The following is a 23,455-nucleotide window of genomic DNA, read 5'->3' as shown; positions in this document are numbered from 1 at the left end:
CCCCATCTGACATGCATATTCTGATTGTGCTGCTAAAGCTTGAATAATATCAGCATTTCACACGTCTAAATCGTAAAATGCTCAATTCAGAATCAGGCATAATTCAGAAAATCCAGCTGGATATGTTGTTTACGTGATCGGTATAAAACTCAGAATATTGTCATTTTCAGGACAATACTGGAATATTTGTGTGTATGTTAATGTAGTCAATAACAGTCTATATATAGACAGTACATGAAAGTAGTGAAGCAATTTATAATTTCAGTGTGATGTCCTGAGAATGCCCCAAAGCATAATGGGGTCGTTAACTCGCTCTCATCAAAGCCACCAGACTCCAACAGCAATTTTATCACCCTAAAACACACTTCGGTCAAACTTGACAGAAACAAACTGAACCTCAAGCAATCACCACCAACTCTGGTTTGGTCGAAATAAATTCATTCACTCATTCACCAAATCGGAAGGGGAGCGAGAGAGAGAGGGCGGACGGGGGGGGGCGCAGGGTGTAGAGCTGGAATATTTACACATTCAACTCAGCGATTATCTTCACTGGACATTTTGACTGGAGAGACTTGAAATATGTCAGACTTCAGGAGATTTTCTGATAAAAAAAACAGTAATTACAGGATGACAAAAACCCTTCTGCGCTTTCTGAACACATTATCCTGTAGTTTAAATGTGCACATTAACAAACTAATAACACTAAGTTTAACTGATTAGTATTTCTGATGGCTAATTGGTGCTGACTAGTGATAGCAGCAACGTTTAATCAACTAGTCGACCGATTGTGCACATCCCTGTCCTATAAAGCACTGAATCTCATTTGATATTTGAACACATCTAAATGCTTTAAAGCTCCAGTGTGTAGCATTTCTTGGCATGTAGAGGTGAGGTTGCGGGTTGCAACCAATTAAATAGCCCTTGCCTCACCCCTCTCTTTCCAAGAGAAACTATGGTGGCCGCAAAACCTGACAAAAACATGAAAGGCGCTCTCTAAAGCCTGTCTTTAGTTTGTCCATTCTCAGCTACTGGAGAAACAAGACAGTGCAACATGTTGACACCATGAAAGAGGACCCGTTCCCTCTGTAGATATAAAGAGCTCATTGTAATGTAACAAAAACACAACGATTTATTTCAGGTGATTATACACTAATGAACAGATACTTATGAATATCATATTTCATTTCTGCCAACAGATCCCCCCTAAATCCTGCACACTGGTCCTTTAAGACTTTGCATCTGGGATTCAATTATTCTGTGTACTTCACACACACAGAGACACACAGGCTCACACATGCTTGTGCACGTGTGTGAAGTGAAGGCTTTCTGGAGCATGAAATAAGCTTTCCTAGGGAACGGTGAAGAAGAGAGTAGCTGATGTCCCCTGCTATTTCTTAATTAAGTACACGCAACTCTCATCTTAAAATCGTAAATGTCACCTCAGAGCTTCTGGCTACCGTTCCAGTCCTTCCTCTTGGTTATGGCTCTTAAGTAAAATGCTGAGGCGCAGTCTGAGTAATGCAGCACTTGGCCGTTCTCTTAATAAGATACACTGAGTGAAGGGCTCTGTAGCGACAGCGGCGGGTCGTTCATTATTGTGTAATCCCAAAGATAAACTCAAGAATGTAATTTTGTTCATGATGTCACGGCGGGAAAAAAGATACACTCACTGCAGTGTATCAACCGTCGAAGCACAGAACATTTTCCCAGGAGTTTCTTTTCCAAACAGGCCAACAGATTCTCTTTTCTCTTCCTTCTCCCCTCCCGCTACTTCCTTTGCCTCCATATCACGCCCAAGGATGTGTGACGTTGCCGTTTGTGATGTGTGTGTATGTGTGTGTGCATGTGCGTGATGTGCTATGGACTGTGATGAGCCGAGAGGAGGCGACTCAACGATAAGAAACATATCGGTGCTCAGCACCTGCCTGCCTCCTGACTGACTGACTGCACAGGCACACTGCATGTGGAGTCCCTCTCATTGTCACAGCAAAAATCCCCAAACTATAATGAGTTTACAATGAGTATGTTTTGACTTTAAGAATTTTTTTTTCAATGAATGCATTTTCTCCCTGCGTGCCATAAAATGTAACTACATCAGACATATTTGAAATAGAGGTTTCATTATTTGTTGCTCTGACTACATGTGATCAGTCCAGATGAGCGCTGTTACGTCGCCGCTTTGAAGATGAAACAGCCCATAGCCTCAAAAGCAAACAGGTTTTTTTTTTTCAATACATTTGTCACTGTGGAACAAAAAGCTGCAGTAATTTTGCTGACACGTTAGCTTGTGTCAGTACACTTATATGCCTTTCAGCTTGGTCCACCTGGGCTATAATGGCCCTGCCAGCTCTGATCATGTGTTCCCAACACATACAGCTCCTTTCCTGTCTTGTGCTCCTGACTTCATTGCCTGGAATGGTTCAAAAACTCCAAATAATCTGTAAATCTAGCCACTGTTTGTGCTCTGTTTGGTTTGGTTTGCGTCTGCAGCTCAGCGGAGCAGCAGAGAGAAGGCTATAAATGTCATTTAGTACACAGTATCACAAAGCTCAGCTGTTAATTATCTTAATTCAATCAGACATTTGTTTGCCCGGGCTTCATCGTAAAAGGCTGGAGTGTACACTCACACGCCTGCAAACGTCTCCGGCTCGGCTGCTCCAGCGCCACCACTAACACTAACCCACACTGTCTAGTTTATTAACTTTAAACTATATTCCAAGCATATCTTCCCATGTTTCTCGCCGCACACACCGTAAACAAGGTCATCTAATTCATCCACCCGATCCCTGGCTTCGCCACATGCATTGCACTAACCTGTCACAACACCGCCACTCTGCAATCAACTTTGCTTTCTCAAACTTCACACGCACGGCTGAGCACACACTATCACACAGAAGCTGAGGAGGAGAGGAGTCAAGTGGCGACGATTAGCCGCGACAGGGCCTCGAGGAGAGAGGCGATGAGCAGCCACCCAACACCTGAGGGACACTGCAAGTCCTCTGCTCGTCCCTCTCTGTGACCAAGATGGGAAATTTTAAATGAAACGTTAGATGAGTCATTAGCGGCATCTTCCACCATTTTAGAACAGCCTTTGCACCTGATTATGAAAAGATGGCTGCATTTTAGTGTCTGTCATCAAAGACAGGGAAAAATTAGATTTCTGAGTCAAAGGACAACAGCTGGATTTACTACAAAATGACAAGCTCACATGAAAGAGACATGTGCTTGTTATCTGTGAATCAAACAGACACAAAAAATAGACTATTTTCTTTTTTTCCCTATTTTCAACTTCACTGTCATGACAAAAAAAATCCCCAGTGCATTGTGGGTGCTCAGCACAACTCTTTATGCAACAGAGACATTTCTACTGATTGATCTCGTCAAATGGTCCAGCAAAAGGTTCGATATGACAGACCACCAAGAGCATTACCTGCAATCTTGTTGATTATCTCCACATTCACATCGATTATCATGTGGTTCCCTCCCCCCTCATACTCAGTTATCACTCTGTGGCTGCTGATACGGAGCTACATTATTGATCGCAGCCCATTAACAGGGATAAAAGTGCACAGTTGCTGCCTGATTCATCACAACTCATGGTGGAGCCATCACTCAGTGGGCCACCTACACTTGCAACTGGAATAAACATCCGTCCACAGCTACATTTAACACAGGGTACCTACTCTAAAACGATTTCTGAGAGAAATGCTGCTAGACTCAGCCCAGACGCAGCTGAAGTGTGAGGGGGATATACGATTTTGGTCAAAAACAAAGGAAATGATGTGAGAGCTTATCTTCTGAAAATCTGTACTCCGCTCTCTCCTCACCTATAGAATTAATAATACTTGATACCGTGTCAGCCTGCATCGCCCACTGGACAACAAACAATATCTGTTGGTGAAATGGTCAATATATCAATGATGGCAGAGGGACAGTGTCATTGACTGAAGCAGTGGCCTTAAGTGGTTCTGAGAGAGATTCATTGAGCATGCACATTTACTCGTTGGAAGATATCAAGGAGGCGCTTTGTCTTGTTTTTTTTAAATATTGAACACCCTGACTAATGCCAGCAAACGAATTACACATGACAATGACAACCGCAACAAGGATTGTAAGCAGTCAGCGGTTCTGCTTCAATGCAATAGTCAAGCTCTTTTAGATATGTGCACCACAGCAAGCTACATATTCCTCTCTCCTCTCCTTTGCCCAGGGTGCATTAAATGGATTAAAGCACTAAGAGCAGCCAAGCATATATATTCATTTCCTCCACACTGAGGGTGAGAGCAGCAGACAGCATATTATGGAGTGTCACAAAGACCCCAGACCATCGCACCAAATCAAAGACGGAAGATTAAAATCTTTAAACTGGATACAATCTTCGTCATTAAGCAGCTGTAGCGCAGCACTGTTTCTTTGCTTAAGCCCAGTGTAAGCAGGAGCTATCACACTCATATGAGAGAAAAGTTAGAAAATATAATGGCCAAGAAACTGCGTTGAAAGCAAAAAGGTCTCTGGCATGCATCTCTGAGTGTTTTTCTGCACATTTGATCACATTAAATTTGCAGAACTGCAAAAAGCAACTTGACTGATGTGGATCTGCCTTATTAACATAACAAGCAGTGTTAGGACGCTAGCCTTTAGCAGCTCGATTCTCTGATTGTTTCTTATTGTAATATCTTTATATTTAGTCACTGCAATATATTTGTCAAGTCTGACAACAAGTATAAGAGAGTCACTTGAGTCATGAGCACACAATGCTGACAGAGCAGGATTTGAGCCACTCCCTAACTGCCACTAGAGGTCACACCCCTATCTCCGACGACATCACATTAGCATACAACAATTTATATTTGCATTGGCAAATATGTAATGGAGGACACGTTGTTGTTGCCTGGATTATATTCCTTCATGTTGTCATACAGGATGTGTAATTTGTTATGCCAAACAAAAAGTAATTAAGAAGAGGTCGCCATGGATGCTTGGACATGCCAAGCTTGTAACTTTCACACCAGAGATTTGGGTTTGCGGCCCGTATCCAATGTGTAATTAATGTTACAGAGTGAATAGTTTCTGTGAGGTAGAACACAAAATGAGAGAGGCAGACAGCTAACTAGGATGCTACGGACGACACAGGAATGTAAAAATGCAGTATATGACTTTTTTTATATATATATACTGCATATGCTAGAACTTTTTTACTCAAGTCTCGGTAGGATCAGAGAGAGTTACGTAACTCCAGACATATAACTCATAACTGGACAAAATTAACTTCTCTAAAGTCTTTTTTTTTTGCAATCGGAACTTCCCCCTCTCAGAGTTGAGATCTGAGATGAATGTGAGCTGCTGTTACTTGTGCAGCTGCCTGAGAGAGCGTAGCCGAGCGCTCCATTGGAAAGAACGGCCTCACTCTGCACCACGTCGAACTTTTTGTTCTCTTAGCCTGAATCTCCCATTAGGCTCCTAAAACTCATGCTGTCTCATGTGTCAAGTCAGCATGGACTTTTCTAGAACTGAACCAAGACCACAATGTTTTACTACATTAATTGTATGCCTAAACAGAATGGAAAAATGCTCATGTTTTATTGGCGAGGAGCAGATATTAAAAGGAAAACAAATGACAGTCACAGTGACAGCTGTGCAAATATGTTTAATACATACCACAGTTTGCGGATAAGTATATGTATAGATTTCTATATGGTACTTATTAATATGTTGTATGTGTACGAATTCTATAAAAGCAAATGCGGATGTACAGTTAACCACAACCTTAACCTGCTGCACACACTGTTTAGCTGAGGTTTTACACCTTGACCACACCAGCTGGCACCACCAACCATCATATTTTGTATCCTGTATGTCAAAATTGCATTAGAATATCTATTAAAATGGAACGATGATACTATACGGTGCAGCACCACTGCGCCCTGCCCTACAGTCACAGTGGATGCTTAATAACTCACCCAAAAGATATCCATGCAGCCACTGATATGATAAGAAATAAAAATAGCAATAATTTGACATGTAGATAGACAGATGGAATGGCACGGTTTTGAAAAGGACTGTGGCAACACATTAGAAAACCTCAAAGAGAACAAAAGCTACACAGTTGCTGCACAGTGATGGGACTTCGGTCCAAGCTGAGGCAGGGGACAAGTGGGGCCTGGCTGAACCCAAGCAGGCAGCCAGCGGGAGCATGGCAGTCCAGCAGGCCAGATAATTACACACCCTGATGGAGAAGCCACTTGGTATTCTCTGCACACCCACTAAAACATACCAGCACTAGATAAGTCTGTGGTAAGAGAGTGAGACAGAGGGAGAGAAAGGGAGGGAGAGCTGCTACAGAAGCTCCCAGAGCAGCCAGACCCAGGCGGCAGGGAGGCTGGGTTACAAATCAACCCCTTGTCGTGGTGAACCTGAGCCCTCTGGCAGACAAAACCAAAACGGCATGCCAAAGGACTGAACCGTACAATTTAGTCAGTGATCTATAATCTTCAGAACGAGTGGAATCACCTCGTCATGTTGATAAACATAAGCACTCTGCAGGCCAGGAAGCTACTGGGGAAAAATGGTAATGACAAACACAGAGGATGCACTCCTGTGATTCAGATTCAAAGTAACTACTGGACTTTTTACATTGTAATAAAAACACACATGGAACTATTAACTATTTAACCATTAAGAGGTCATTTTTAAGCATAAAGGGCAGCCTGTACAGCATGGCACTGCATCACGTTGTCTCCGCTGGAAGGGCATCCTTATGTATTGTTAATGTAACACTGGGGCAGTGCATGGAGGTCAGGCTGTATATTGTGATTAATGAGGTGTACACTGGTGTGTCCACATATTTCCATTATTACATGTAAATGAGAGATATGGGCAGGGCTGTTGCACTAACCATTGTGACGGCAAAGCTTATTAATATTCTGCAGCTTCTTATGTTGCTCTGTGGAAATGTGTGAAGGGGGAAAATAGAGCTGGGTGCATCACTTTTTGTGCAGTTAAGCACAATGCATGAATTAATATTGCACAAAGAGAGTTCGAGGAAATGTGTCTGAGTCAGAAAATGTGTTTACACTGTGCGAAATGCAGAACTGAATATTAGTCAGAAGCACAAATGTAGAAAATGGGAAGGGTGTGGGAAATGAGCGGCACACTGCGGGGAGAAGACCACTTTATTGGTAATCACAAAAGGGTGGAGTTGGGAGGGCCGTGCGGGTGATATCTCATGGGTGGCAGCGGCGGGAGGAGGAGGGGGGGAAGCAGCTGTGCTGTATTTGGGAGAGAACGAGTGTCACTCCGTGTCGTTCCGCTGTCAGGCGAGCTGCTGAGAGCCGTGTGCTTCACTGAAGGGTGACAGCAAAGAGACAGAGCCACACTGCTGCTGTCACGGCCACTCTGCCGCTCAGTTTTCAGCTGTGGGCAACCGGCTGGTGCAACTGGCTGCAGGCTGCTGGACCTGAGCGGCTAATCATGTCATTTTCACAATGCGTGTGAAAGCTATAGTCAGCCAGCTGTTAGTTAATGGTCTCTTTTACAGAACCCCACAAGGATGAGGGCTGGAATTAATTTCGTAAAGGTCAGGTGTATTAGCCTTTGGCGGTAGCTTGGCCGCACTCCCAACACTTAAAATTTTTTCTTATTTACAGTATTTATGCATCTCGAAAGGTTGAGTCAGGTAAATAACAAGAAATAGATGAGGAATGAAAGCTGAAACAGACAGACAGTCTGCAGGGTGCAGAGTCCCGTCACAGCACAGGACGGGTGGTAGACTTTGTGGAGAGAATAATGCTACGCAGGCCTGACTTCGTCGTTTCAGCTCCTGACTGATGAATCAAATGTAGTCAAGTGGAACCTCCCCAGCCTGAGAACACAGATTCAAAATAAGCAGCCAGGGAAACTGGATCTCCTCGCTATCTAAGGAAGCTTATTGAATGATGGCGGCTTTTTTTTATTTGACTAAGGAAATATTCCTCACCACTTATTTCTCTGCTTCTTATTTCATTTTACATATTTCTGTTTTACTGCCCTGTGGCTTTAGTTATTTTCTCTATTGCTGCTTTTTTGCACAGCCAACACACTATAATTTTAATTTTTTTTAAATATTTGCACACACGCAGACGTGTTGGTGTGGAGATATCTATTGGGTGTTATTACTGGTAAACATATTATTTAATTGGGTTTTTTAATAATTCAGTATTATGTGTCTATGTTTTTTTTCCTCTCCTTTCCCTTTCATTTCATTTTATTATTTATTCATGCTCCTTGGACTAACAAGCAAACATGTGACTCAGTGCATCCCAGTGGTTCTCCGTGTCTGCCTCGCCTATATACTGTACGTATTTTACCGTCAGCAGAGCAAAGACTGTGCTGTTTCATTGATGGTTAAAGTGGGTCCTAATGGAGGGTTAAGAGGACTGCCACTGTGGTATTCTCCAAACCCCAGTGCTATGGAGATGCAGCTCACTTTGCTGCTTCCACCTCCATCAGTTTAAAAGCGTGTTCTTGCTCATGGCATTTAGATGCAGCTCATGCAGCTCGCAGGTATGCAAAAGAGTCTCGATTTCGCATCAAACAGTAAATGGCCTCTGAAAAACCTGAATCTGGCGTAATAAACAGTGCAGGAAGAATGCCTGCACCGTTTTGGCTTTCATCAGACAGCACTGTCATATTTGCCTTAATATTTATGACCTCTACGGTCGTACCGCAGTGTCAGGACAGCATTAAAACCTGCCCCTTGCCCTCTATAAATATATTCTTTATGGCCATGGAAGTGAGGGAAAGTCGTAACAAGCTATTACATGGACGAGCTGCATTTCTTAACCTCATCCGCCTTTTATCATCCAAGATCCCGCTCAGTGACCCGCAGAGACCGTCAGAGCTGAACATCTGTTTGGCTAACCTCCTCCACCCATCTCTCCTCCGTGACAGACTGGCTCTTAACTACCACGCTGATCCATCACAGCTCGCTCCCTCCTCTCCACCTCTGTCTGTCTGTCTGTCCGTCTACATGCCAGAGAGAAGGCCGGGCTATTGATCTCAACTCAATGAAGCAAGCCCAAGGTCCTTACAGCAAATCTATGTTTTAACTGACTCTGGCTGAAGGAGAAAGCTGATGTCAGACAAAGTTTTGTCACAGAGCGACAAGGTCTGCGCTGAGCAGTGGGGGCCGACCATTGATGTTAATGGCACGGCTTGGTAGAACTCAATTACTCTATGTTCTGAATGTAAAGCCAAGCAACCAAAAGCAGGCAGTTCACTGCACTTGATGCAAGACTAGCTGTTTCACTTGTAATGACGACGCTTGGTGAGTGTGCCTATGAACAGCAGCTGGGTTACAGGAGCCTGTGGTGATCAAATTAGGCAGAAGGCATTGTATTAGTATAGTATTACTATAGGGACTGATAGTGCTCCTGTGTGCCTGTGGGAGTTAGATTAGTTTACAGGGCTGCAGCTTGCATGTCATTACTAATTAATCTGCTAATCATTTGGTCTATAAAGAAAATAGAGAGATACAGTTTCCAGGCTGACCTATCTCAGTGTCTTATTTTGTATATATATATATATATATTTGATATTTGGTTTGATATAAAACAGAATATACCAGCAAATATTCACACTTGAGAAGCTGGAACAGGTGTTTTGCTTACAAAATGATTTAAACTATTATTATAAAAATTGCTGCCAGTTAATACCAACTAATCGACTAATCAGCCGTTTCAACTCTGTTTGTAACATTTACCTGAGAGGAGACCACCACATAACAGTAGGAATTAGGGTTGCAATTACAATTATTTTCATTGGTGACTAAACTGTTTTGGTGTATTAAATGTCAGAAAATGTTTTTTGTTTTTTGCTTTTTTTTTAAAAAGCCCATTATAATTTCCGAGAGCACAGATGACATCTTCTAATTACTTGTTTTAGCCAAACATCCATCCAAACCCCGGAGATATTCAGTTTGCTATCACATATGGTAAATAAAAGCATCAAATCCTCACATTAGAGATGCCAAAATCTGAGAATGTTGGCTTGAAAAATGACTGAAACAATCAAAGGATTATTAAAACAGTTACTGATTAATTTACATCAATATATCCGGCTAAGCGTTCCAGCAAAACGAAGCACAACATGTCAGAACCACATCACAATTATTTTGCGATTGCAATGAAACAACGAGAAAATGAATTCACCCATATCGTCTACAGCCTTCCACATACAGCAGTGGGGATATGGGGAAACACTATGACCCTTGGCCCTGTCATCATGAACCTCTCGACTGGCGCCAGCACATGGCTGCTCTTCAGCACAGAGGTTGTGGGGTTAAGATGGGAAGGTGAGATATTAATTTCCATGTTGTGGTGAAGGTCATGTGGTGCCATGATCACATTAATAATGTAGGAGTGAGTCAGAGGAGCTGCTGAGCCCAAGACCAACAGGTCAGCCAAGTACAGTCAAGTGGAACCAAGGAAGCCTTCAAACACGAGGCCCAGCAGATGTTTCTTTTTCATCCTGTTTTCATATCAGGCTGTCCAATCCCTGGATAGCCTGATCATGGATTTAGGCCCATTCAGTGTTTACAGATCTACCTGAAGCTCAGACAGAAAACTATTGTCTTTCATAGCATTCAAACACCCTTTAGCTCAGAAATAATGTGAGTTAAAACAATACCAAAGATCTCTCACATTTGCCACCATGAAGAAACAGAGGAAGATTTAAGCACGTTCAGTTAATCACTGATGTGTGACATTCGTAGATACGTCTGTTTATACTGTTCAGATAACACTGCAGGACATAGAATGATAAAGCCCGTCCACTATCATTCATCTTCATTTGTCTTGGTCGAGGTGCTAACGGAAACAGAATGACTCAGAGGAGGAGAGAGAGATGAAGAGGGAGTTAAGTCCAGGTATGAATGATAGGAAGTTAGCGTGGTACCAAAACTACAGCGTCCACTGGACAGCAACTCTGGAGGAGGGTTTATTTTCCAGCTTTGCACTTGTCGTTTAATGGACTTTGGAAAAGGGAAAACAAAATTATATCTTGTTTCCTCTTCAAGCTTGTGAACTCAATTGTGAAGAAGTCACATCCACTCCAAACTCCATTTACTTCAGATCCTTCTTAACATCTTACCATCCAAGAGAAAATAAGAAAATATGTGCGGGCAGAGCCTATATCACTATTTTGTGATTGCATTTTGTCTCCCTAAGCTTGCCCTCCTCCAAAACTTTTCCCAAGATGCATCATCTTTTTCTTGCTTGCACTCAGGGGGTCTTAATTGGGGTTTCCGCCCTCATGGGTGCGTATAGTCTGCTGCTGTCATTTCGACACTTGGTGATGAGCACTTGAGTGGGAGTTCAGAGGAACCCAACCAAGACAATTGTGCTGATGCAGCAGTGTCTTGTTGCCACTTATGACATACTCATTTCTCTGATTCAACAGAACAGCAGCTCTCAAACTGTTTTGTCTGACGCAGCCTCATTGCCCGGTCAGATGAGCTCAAATACCCATTTATCAACACCACCTGTTCCAAATACGCTCATTTGAACTGATTCAAAATGGACTTTTTCAACACTATTCATTACACAAAAGTAAATATTAGGTTTTATTATAGGCAAGATGCATTGATCCTTTCATTAGGTTTGACCAAGTTTGCATTTGCAGTGGCAGAAGCTGGACATTTATCTGATGCTTTTAGCTGTTTTGCCTTTCTTGTGCTCCTGCTAGCTACTTTCATGCAGTATGAGGTGCTCAAGGTGTTACAACTGACTCAGATTAGAGGGAGGCGCAGACACCTTATCATAGCTGGCAGTTTAATGGGCAAGGTCACCCCTACACCAATTTGTGTGTTCATGTTCCTCCTATACACAAATATATGTATGTGTGTGTGTTTGTCTTTTCTTTATATCTTTTTAAACACACTGTACTACTCCACAGACCACGCAGAAACCCTCAGATAGTCACAACTGTGCAACTGCACACACATAAGCACACATTACAAGGCGATATGGCCATACACACACACACATAGTTGAAAACACACATTTTTGTGCGACTAAACTGCAACTTGTGCGCATCTGACATAACAACCTTTCTCCACTGAGTCATAACCTAATTAACTATTCAAACCCTTTAGGCCCAACATTGGACAGTGCAAATAAAGAGAGAGGCTAACTGTTTGGCAAGACAAGAAAGGTAAAGAGCTCAACAACTCCGTAAGTCTGTAAAATGTGGACATTTTCCACACAAATCACAGCCAGAGGAGCCGATGTTCTCTGTCTCTCCTCGCTGCATCAGTCACCTCTCAAGCTGTTGCTTTTACCCACAGCCACAATCCATTTTCAAATATGCAGTCGGTTTTGGCTGTTAGAGGAGTGAGACTAGCTGGTGACAGACGGATAGACAGAGAGTGAGAGATTAACAGAGAAAAAACAGAGAAACGGTATATGTGGGCAATAAGTTCAGAAAGTGGAAGCGAGAAACCAGCCAGCAGTGCTCGCTAAATGGATGCCATCTGGCCGTGCTGGGGAGGTCATTGTGTGAAGAGAGGGAAGGATGCAGCCATGCTGGCAGGCAAGCCAGCAGGTGAACACAGCCAGGGACAGACAGAGGGACGGGTCCTGCAGCTGTACAAATCTTTGAGTCTGCATCTTTATTTCATACGACGGAAACACAAGCAGCCAGCATGTCAAGTGAGGCTTATGGAGATGGAGTCTGTAATGGTTACCTGGCAGCAGGGATAAGAGCGGCTTGCTGGAGAATCTACCTGCAACAGTGAGAAAACAGGTCAGATGTGGGAAGCTGATAGTAATGTAAATGAAAGCAAAAATTTTGTCTGTGTGTATGCATGGGTATGCACAGTTATTGTATATGGTTCAGAGACTTGGTAAAACAGGGCAGCAATGACGAACGACAGAAGAGGAAGGATTTGAAAAATAGACGGGAGAGGCGAAAGTTATTTCCAATTTCAGTCAAGAAAGTGCCTCAGGTTTTAAATAATCTAATCCTGCAGATAAAATACACAATGGAAAGTTTATCAGTAAGGAAGTCCAGGACTGACTTTCATATATCAGCCTTCACTTTCCCCATTTCCCCAGTTGTGTTGTCCTGCAGGATTTCTGCAGGACTGGCCGGGGCAGCCTGCAGTGACAGAACGGATTAGGCCCAGTGCCGATGGCTTCATTTGATTGGCTCTCTCAGTGGAAAGGGCTGTCTATCACCACAAATCTTTTCAAAAAACACATCATAAATATTTAGCAGAGGTTTTTATCACAGCCAGCAATTGAAAACAGATTGAAGACAGTGGCGGCCATGCTGCCAGGATGACTTTCATGTCTGCGGCTTCCTAGAGGCCAGACATGTGACAGGCGGAGTATCTTTGTCCAGGAAGGCTCATTTCACAGTACACTGGGGAGATTATTGTGTCGCCTCTTTCATAATCCTAACAGGATTTTTGCAGATTCAAGGATTTGTTACATTTGATACCAAATGTTGGCAGCCTGCGCTCTAGTCTGACAGAGGATTGAATGGGAAATATGAGTATGCAACATGACTTTAGATACATGTGCATGTTAAATCAGATATAGCAGTGACTGAAAATGAAAGAGCTACCATCTTTACACGGCAACATCTTTCCTTGTGTTTGTGGGCCAGAATATTTTCAGCTATGGTTAAGATGTAGCTTGTCACAAAGAAGAGCAAAGCTGCTCACTTTGCAGTTTCCTCCTATTCAGAGTTTCCCAAGAGAAGACAGTAAATCTGTCCCAGACACACACAAACACTGACTGATACACAGCTATTTAACACTGCTATTACCTTGATCACCTTCTTATGTGTATTTGTTTGATTTGTCTGAATCAGCAGCTAAATAAACACAGTGCACATGTGGCTAGTAAACTAGTGTAGTTTTAAATGAGATGAAAATTGTTTTGGACACTTGTTTCCTGTGTCACCACTGATGTAACACAAAATGGAAGATATAACATCTAAAGTAACACTCCTTTCACATTTTTGTTGATCTCTGATCCAGTGTTGAATAAAACATCTCCTGGGAGAGGACATGCTCACCTCAGAATCACTTTTCTACGATGAGCTGTTCATGTGTACGAGTGTGTGTGTGTGACTGTGCACGTCACCACAGACACTCTTTCACTGTCTGGCTACATTCCAGTCTAAGTAATTCATCCCTGCAGCCTTGACCCTGCTCACGCATCCAAGAGAGTACTCTTGCTCTGTTTGATTGCAGTTCCCAATTACACTTTTAATACGTTAGCCTATAGTCATTTTAACTGTAATAAATTGGCACAAAAAATCTTTTCTTACATGTTATTGATTCTATGACTATGGACTATATGTTTCTGTAAGAGTTTCATACTAACAGAGCCAGTATGAAACATCAACCCCTGTCAAATGTGCTTATATAAAGATGTCTTTCAATAAGTCTGTTCACGCTAGCAGCTCTGTGAGATTGTACTTACAGACACAGCAGAGCTTACAACTAAACGCTAACATTAACTAATTAGCAATAAACATAAAGTGTAGCTGAGGCCGATGGGAATGTTATCGATTTTGTACCACCATCATCTTGAACAGATGATGGTGGTACAGCTGAAGTCAAAGGAACATCAGAATCAGTAGAATTCACTGACAGGGGACCATGACTGTCTTCACAAAATTTCACCCAGTAGCTGTCAAGAGATTTCAGTGGTGGACTGACAGATAAACCGACAGACCGCCATCCATAGAACCACGTCAGTTGTGCAGACCATCTGAGCACCTATGATCACTGCTGTACATACACAGGTTCAACTTGATGATGAAAAGTAATCAAAGCACACTCAGAGCAGTTTTCTAATATGGTAGGCTGTCACCACAGCTGAGCAGTTTACAACTATGGTGCAAACACATTACAAGGGAAAACCAGAATTAGATTGAATTAACAAAATGCCAGGGCTGATGCTGATGCATTGTTATGTTCATGAATTATTTAGTCAGTCAGAGGATATATAAGCGCTGCCTGTTCTGTCTGCCAGTTGATGAATAATCACTGAGATAGCACTCACCGATTGTCTGGCTTCTCAAGGCAATGATCCAATAACATACAGTCACTTATGACTCTCCTCAATTTCCAATTAGTGCGGCACAACTCCCAAGTTTCTGCAGTTGATTCCATCTCTGATTCAAATTATAATTTATAATTCAGGCATTCAGATGCAGTTAATCAGGGAGATGAACAATTAGTGCAACAGTAAAATAAGTGAAAATTCCTCAAGCATCAACAGGGTAAGTAGCCAGATAATTCAGAGAGCCATGTGGAAGTGCCATGCTAATTGTCACTGGGATGGACTCTTTAATTCCTATTAAACCATAATTAAGAATCTACATTTGAGATGCAGCATCCAAAAGGCTAAGCCGCAGACCCTGCATGTGGGAATAGGCTAAACTAATTAAGTCTGAATATTGTTGCACAAGCAGAAATAATGTTGCATTCATTTAGCCTAAATGCATAAATCAGTGTTGTCAGGCTCAACGTCCTCAATATGAGCATGCCTATTGACAAGTTAGCTATATCATTAAATAGGCCACATCAACAGTTCTTCAGATTTTCCTACAACATTCCCGACTAATGCATTTAATCACATTAATAAATGTAAGACATTTAAGCATGTATCATCAAGGTCTCAGCAAGATTTTTAGAGGCTTTTTGAATTCAAGGATTTATAGAATTTTGAATAGATGCACAGTGAAATAAGGCACTCTTCAGATAATTAAATTACAAGTACAAAAACAAAAAGGACGCTGACTGGCAGCAGGTTTGCAAGTGCCTGCCGGCTGCCACACAAAACACAGGACAGCCACAGGAGAGGCAACTTATTTACCCCCTCCTTAAGGGTTCTCAGTGGTGTATCTAATTTTCCTGAACAGGACTGCAGCTTTCAGCCTTTACTAGAAGTATTCACAATGCGATGTACTTCATCTTTGCTAAACTAATTTGCCCTCCTTCATGGTAAATTTCCTGCAGAGCCCATCCAGTTTCCACAGTAGCTAAAGCAGCTATGGGCTCTTACTCTCTTCTCAGAAATGCAATTCAGTCCCACAGAAACATTAAAAACATTTTCTGGAGGGGCTGCACGTATGTAATTGTGTGTAACAATGAACATTCGGCCACTGGTTATTTTCTCTTTTTTCGTCATAGAAAATCTGGATTTCATCTCAGATTAAACTTTTAATTGAATGTGACAATCTGCCCATTCTGTTGCAATGCTCTCTCTGATCTAACCAAGAGGTCAATAAAATACATAAAACTCAGCAGCAGGTGTTTTAATGGGAGAACAAGAAGTAGAGCATGTCAGCCTCTCTTTGCCACCAATTGATGGATTTGATTTTAAGATCTTTTTATTGGTTTATAAAACACAAAATGCGTCGGTCCCCAAGTGCACGTCTGATGTGAGCAGTCAGATCTGGAAGCTGTTTCCTGGCTGTCACTGACAGCCAGGAAACTGTCTTTATGGACCAGGTCTTTGGAAAAGTCAGCCAGATATTGTGAATTTTAAGTTAAAAGAAAGAAGGAAAGAGAGAAAGAAAGCACTTTAGTTTGGTTTGTTAAGATGCTTTTACTTATTATCCTCATCTGATTTAATTATTACCTAAAATAATTGCATAGTTTTTTTTTATTATTCCTGTCTTTTGTCTTAAATATACTAATACTGCACATTCATTCACTTGTTTTACTTCTCTTATGGTCATCCTATGCACTAGATTGCCAGATTATTGGGCGTACACTTCAGGTACACCCAACAAACAAGCAAGAAGTCTTGTCATACTTATTTCTCAATGTTTTTAAAATATTAGAAACAGCGTACAACACAGCAATTCAGGTCAACATAACCACAAACTAAACAAAATCAAGGAGTTGCATCAACACCTTTGACTGCATGATAAACTGACTGACTGACAATTCAGTGATTCCTCAACCTGCGGCTGTCAGTTCTGAAGACCTTATCGCACTGGAGCTGCAACTATTCAGCAATGCAGCTGTATGAAATGCAGCACTCCACCAAGATAAAGATAGACCGGCTAGAATGCAGGTCTGGGAGGACAATAAATAAAAGGTCATTCTTCCCAGACCCTGAGGCCTGCTGAGCCTGTGCAGACTGGGACACTGGAGCAGAGCAGGTATGTGACGCCCTGACCTCTGCTGCCCGAGGAAACGATGGCATCTGGCCACAGTGGCTGCAGGGTGATAGGAGAGCGTGTGGCCCCATCACTATTCTCATCCACCCACCATCCCTCCGTCCACCCGAGCTCCAACAAGCTGCCGAGAGCTGTCGTCATAGCAACGTGCAGGCCTGCCGATGCCCTTGGGGATCATTTCTTGACAGAATTCCTTGGCGTCCTCTCTCTGTAAAAGGTCGGCCCCTCTGCTGAATGGCTGTTTATCTTTGCAGACGCGTAAGCTTCAGTGTCCCCCGGCTACCTTCATCGCTCTCCCTTCTGTTCAGTTCGCTTATTTTGAATGCCAAAACCCATCTCTGAATTAAGTTGAGCATTTAAAGCTGTAAAAACAGACACATGTATCCCTCTATTTCCGATTCAATAACAGTCGCATGTGCTAGTATAATGATGGTGTTGGCGGCACTGCACATTTCAGCTGTATTTCAGTTTTCCTCTTTGAACTTCATGGGTACAAAAAGACTTGTCTCCTTGCTGAGGTCACAAATCTTGGCTCCTCTTCACTGAAGAAGAGGTGCTTAGGAGTTACTGGCATTTGTAATGACACACACCAATCACACACACCTGACGAACGGCTGACACCTCTTCGCAGATCCACCAGGATGGGTTTCCTCCCAGCAATTGGGAAGGGGGAGACAGATGGTGGAAAGAGAAAGACATTAGGGGGGCAGAAGAAGAAGGAGAATAAAATGGGGAGAGAAGTGCACAGTCAGAATCCATGGGGAGACTCAAAGGAGAAAATAATCATTCTCAATCAAAAACACGTAATGCTTTTTAGCGGCAGAACCAGCTGGTGCAGCATCATTCCTCACCGCTGTGCACCTTTGATGCAGACAGATGATCCTTTGTAAGCTAGCCGAATATTGAATACAGAATTTTTTTATTCAAATCTAATCTTTTTAAATCATTAGTGTAATTGAAATTCAAAGCACATGTATTGTAATGGATTTTTAGCCAGGGACCGAGCTCAATATGAAACCTATCTACGATACATCAACCCTCATCTGATACCATGTCACAAGGTAGAGATCAGTAATGCATCACTGGAATTGTAAATGAGCCGTGCTCCCACATAAGCCACTGTTATCAGAAACAACAAGTGACAAGAATATGAATCTGAACTATTGACTAATGTGACTCAGCCTCCTGTTACTGACAGTTTGTTCTCTGCCTGTGGCACTCAGAAAGGTATTTGCTCTCGACAGTATATCCCTGCATAATAATCCAGAGCAGTAGTGACACGCTCTTTATCTGTCTCTCTCTGTTTCAGCCCATCTGCGCCATTAACATCACAATCAGTGTCTCATCTTTAGTCAGCAATCATCAGTCCTAGATCACAGATATGAGAATCAATATCTGGCTCTCTTTCCCTTCGCACAATCATTTCCATCCATTTTTCTTTCAGTCATTTTTCTGCCACAAACAGAGAAACTCACGTCTCATGTGTACACACACACACACACATACACAGTAACACAGTCTTTCAGTAATCTTGCTTTCACTGCCTCCCACACAGGCATCTGTAAAAGAGCATGTGTGGTTCACAGCAGTAGCTTGGTCCACACTGGAAGAGGCTGGCAGACTCAGAGACCCTAATGTGTTACATGCTCTATGTGCATTATGTTATAGTTCCCTGATAATTGCAGCTTCTCTAAAGGCAGGCCTCAAATGTCAGCTGCTTTTAGCAAGGAACATGCCTACATTTTTACTTCCATCCTGGGCATTTTTTCAACACAACACAGAAACTTGAGAGCAAAGTACTGCTTGTTGACAGTACAACATGTCTGGGGCCGTAATCTTGAATGTTACATTTTTAAGCTGCACACTTTCGAGATGTGCTGCAATTTCAAACAAGATGCTAAAAGAGCATTTTTGCTGTGCAGAAAGCAGAGTATCTTATTTCTTTGCTTGCGTTCCTTTTGTCTCCTCCTTTCTCCTGTGCAGGTGAATGATTGCGAAACAGAGGACGGCCTTTGCAGTGCGACCCTGTCCCATGCTGCTCCCTCCTCTCAGGGGATGGCCAAGGTCCAGGATGGACACACGAACGCATGTGACAGGTACACGGTGCTCTGCGTGATGGGAGCTGAGAACAGTCCTCATTTTAAAAATGCACTCGGACTTTTATTTTTACTTCTGTGTTTGTGTGTGTGCTCTGCAGCTCTGTAATGTTAGAGGAGAGCCAGGATGGTATGGACAGTGGTACCCTAAGTCCTGCCTCAGCTCGACAGGTCACCATCCAGCGCCACCCGACTCAAGGCTTCGGCTTCATTGCAGGCAGCCAGAGGCCTGTCATTGTACGCTCCGTCTCTGCTGGTTAGTGTGTGTGTGTGTGTGTGTGTGAGAAAGCGAGCATACAGGGAGAGTGATGGTACTTTAAGCACATCCTACAATGACTCAAATTAAACTTTGCTTTTTACTGGATGTATATGACTTTGTATGCTGGCTGTGTGTCCCATCTCATCTGCAGACGGCCCCTCCTTTGGCAAGCTTCTCCCTGGAGACCAGATCTTGGCCATTAACGAGGAGACGGTGAGCGACGCGCCCCGAGAGAGAGTCATAGACCTTGTAAGGTAACATCCTTTACTGTCCCGGGAGGGGGAGGGGAGGAGGCGGGTACGGGCCAGGGGACCGGCCACACGGGCAAGTGGAAGTAAAGAGGACACGGGTAAAGGGGGTGGATCAAAAGGAACAAACTGTTTCTTATTGCTGGTGATGCGTTATATCAACACAAACCTGTGGACGAGTCAGTCCTTTTGCAGCTGAAGGACAGCGAGGAAATGGCAGATATAAACCCGGAGAAGCTCTCCAAATACCATGCTGTACGTGGCGTTATCTAACCCACTCCACTCTCTGTTGTCTCTCCATAGACGCTGCAAAGACACTATAGTTCTCACTGTGCTGCAGCCCCATCAGGTAGTATATTGGGACACTCGCTCTCTTTCATCTTCCTCTCCCTCAGGATGTCTCTCACTCTTCAGCAGCCTTAACACTTCTGCTGTCACTCTGAGTCATACAGAAACATACATACAGTATCCTGTTCCAACAGTGCAGCCTAATGCAGTGCAGACATACATTAGTATGCATGGCCATGACTACACATTAGAGTAATTTCTTTTTCTGGTAACCTCTCTCAGAGCAGCTCCATGTAGGCACATAAACACCTAAATGAGACCTTATTGAACAGATGTCGTGTGTGTGCATCCATCCATATAGACGAAATAGAAATATACCGTTTATTTAGCCATCTAACTGGTACTGGATATTTTTAGAAGATGAAAATGCAAATAAATTTAAATCACATTTTTTTCTTTCATGTCATAATTTCAGACCTAGAGTGTTCTTTTCTATTATGAGTTCAGCAGTTCTGCAGGGATTGGCTTATGTGTTGTCTCGTAGCAGCCAATAATCATTGGCTGCAACAAGGACAACAATTTAAAACTATTTTAACTTTTAGTTTCATGTTGGAAGCAGGTTTGCAGTTGTCGCATTGCAGCAGCATTAGCCAGCTCTCCATCACACGTTTCTTCAGCACTGGCAGTCACAGGGGCTTTTCTCTCATTTACGTCTCTTCTTTCAAGCTGATTCAAGAGTTCCTCTCTCTCTCTCTCCTCATCCTCAGTCACCTAAGTCTGCCTTCATAAGTGCAGCCAAAAAGGCCCGCCTGCGAACCAACCCGCCTAAAGTGCGCTTTTCAGAGCAAGTGTCCATCAGCGACCCAGACTCAGTAAGTTCAACGTGTCGTGTGCATGCAGACCCATGCTCTTACCCTGTCCCGCCCTCTCCCGCAGCGCCTTCCTTTTGTTTGATCAGCAATCGCACAAAACTTCAAGCAGCCTCTCTGCGTCCTCGTATTTCAGTCTCAGCTCCTCTGCTGTGTGTGTGAGCCTTTGGTCCAGTGGTTTGCCTTTGAATGAATTGCTTTCCTGACTGATTTGATTTCTCACAGGGGCAACCTGAACCTCTGCTCACAGGCACTCAAACATTTTGAAATCTGCTGCAATATCCTGGTTGCATGCGGCTGAGCTATCATGCTCCCAAGGTTCTTAACTGATCCATCAACATCTGCAAGCAACACATAGCACTTAAGTGGCTTGGGTTACACTACACTTGGGTACACATTGTGCAATTAAGACCTGCTGTGTGGCATATGTGTGAGGTAAGAGACCGCACACAAATTAATTACTCGGGAATGAAGAAGGTCAGAAAAAGGAGATTTTTGCATTTTTTTGCTAAAGGGAGGATTGTCTAACTTTTATATTTCTTTTTTTTTATCTCATATGGCTGTAATGACAGTTTCAATCCAGAGTGGCTGTATTTTCACCACTGTGTTGTTTTCAGATATTGGAGGGACAGTGGTTTGCAGTTTTTGAGCTATGGAATGAAATATACATTTCAGCACACCACCCCACCACATTACCTTTATGTTCCCTAATGCCTGGCAGTCAATCAAGGATCCGTGAGGGGAAAAAGTGGGAGGACGAACATGACAATCAATAAAGAATCAGAAGTTGGAGGAAAGGCTATTACATCATTCTATTTTCTATTCACCTAAACTTAATGGAAGAAGCCAGAGAACAGGATTGCTCATCAGATGGACCACCAGGTCTCTGATAACCTCTGGATGAAACCTACCCAGAGCGTTAGGCAGACAGCTCGCTTTTCATTACAGCTGATTTTACTATCCACTCTCGCCTGGTAGTGCCAGTCGTCAACAACATGTGAACCCACAGATTTCCTTTATTAGACCTAAATTAAAACTTTAGCTGAAGTGAGAGATAGTCCCACAAACCAGCAAAGGCCCACAGCTCCATTTATGTCTAATCTCTGAGCTAATCATCCTCCCCGTCTCTCTCTTAGAATTGTGACTTCAATTGATTAGAGCTCAAAGTAGAGAACACAAGGCACCGTCTATGCAGAGGAGGAGGAGGATGCTATGATTGGTAATGATCAGATGCTTCAGCCACCATCCCCCTCAACCCAAGGCAAGACATTTCTAAATCTCTGCCTCCAAGTGATCAGGAGCCACAGGCTGCTATTGATCATCAGGAGGCTTATCAGTGTTGGCCACCTCGCCTGGTGTTTACTGAGAGGAAGAGACGGGCGGGGAGATGTGGCCATGGCGTGGAGCTGTGATTCGCTTCTCATAACACTTCCCCTGCATGTGACCAATCCACACCAACTCAGAATAAAGGTGGTGGCGTGCAGTGGGAAGTGATAGACCTGTTTGTGACATTTCTTCACTGGTTCACCCTCGCTTTAATGTGGCAGGATGGAGAAAGATCTGTTCACCCATAACTCTGACTTTCGCCGCTTCCAATCTGCTCAGAAGAACAGCTTGTTGAGCCTACTGAATACTTAAGTTCTCCCAAAAACAGACTGCTGGGCATCTGCTGTGGACACAGCTCTCCATTTCAACTAAATGCATTTTCTGAGATATATTGTTGCAATAAATCCACATCTCTTTACGGTCATGAGCAATGTCTGCTTGCTGTTCTTATACAAATCCCATCATCAGATAAAAAAAAACGGAAGACACAGGAAACTGATAAGAATTGATTTTGTTTTGGCCCAAAATTATGGAAGATTTTATTTGGAACGCAACGCTGTTTCCTTCAGTATCTTTGCCACATGTCACAATAAAACCCCTCGGTTTATCTTATTGCATTAGACATCTTCCTTTCCACTGATCACAACTCTGGTTCTTTGAAACTACATAATGAGAACTGAGTCATTTCCTTAAAAAGCCCCCAGTAAGATTAAAAAAAGGGCAAGGGAGGGTGCCTGTCACATCACATCCGAGTGAGAATCAACTGAACTACTGCACATGATAACTTTTCTTCTAACAAGTGCTCTGAGTAAAAGAAGTAACCTTGAATCAGGCCTCTCCTCTTATGCCTCCACTCACGAAACTCTGTGATGAATACTTTCAATCCCACCATCCAATTTTCTTTGCATGGCATACATATTGAATAGAATAAGCTCCTCTTTGATCCCGATACAATGCATGGGGTGGGCATCCGAAGGCAGAGTTTTACTCCTTCTCTGACTGTCCAGAGTTCAATTAAAGTATCTCTCCATTGTTCAAAAAGGAATCTGTGATTTTTAACACTCCTCCTAAAAGACCTCCACCGTTTTTCACTACTTTTTATTTGTGTTTCAATAACAAAGCACGAGCCTACCATTACACCTGACTGTGTTTGTGCTGTAAAAATAATTCTTGATTACCTCT

Source organism: Chelmon rostratus, chromosome 9 (genome assembly GCF_017976325.1).
Source record: "Chelmon rostratus isolate fCheRos1 chromosome 9, fCheRos1.pri, whole genome shotgun sequence".
In the NCBI taxonomy this organism is placed as follows: Eukaryota; Metazoa; Chordata; class Actinopteri; order Chaetodontiformes; family Chaetodontidae; genus Chelmon; species Chelmon rostratus.
Note: the sequence above shows the minus strand (reverse complement) of the source record.